General features: G+C 41.2%; 1 protein-coding gene across 1 annotated transcript in view; it reads right to left on the bottom strand.

Annotated features, from left to right (window-relative positions):
• Positions 1–240, bottom strand: part of LOC119594328 (medium-chain acyl-CoA ligase ACSF2, mitochondrial-like) — a gene marked incomplete at its 5' end in the record, with an annotated part of 5,720 nt that overhangs the window by 4,369 nt on the left and 1,111 nt on the right.

The raw sequence follows: 240 nt of genomic DNA, 5'->3' as shown, positions 1-240 counted from the left end.
CGCGCGCGCGCGTGCGTACGTGTGTGTAGTAGCGTAGCTACTGGTAAGATGGGTATCGATTTTTCAACGCCTCCCGGACTCCTCGCTAAATAAGGCCTGGCAAAAAATGGGCATTTATTAAAATAATCAAATATAAGAAATTGATTGAATATATGCCTTTTCGAATGACGTAATAAATAATTATACTGCTAAGAAACCCCGAAGCTATCGAAGGTACAGAAAATAATGGCTCTCCTGCTA

The sequence above is a fragment of the Penaeus monodon genome, chromosome 33 (assembly GCF_015228065.2).
Source record: "Penaeus monodon isolate SGIC_2016 chromosome 33, NSTDA_Pmon_1, whole genome shotgun sequence".
Lineage (NCBI taxonomy): Eukaryota > Metazoa > Arthropoda > Malacostraca > Decapoda > Penaeidae > Penaeus > Penaeus monodon.
This window is presented reverse-complemented; position numbering and strand designations above follow the sequence as displayed.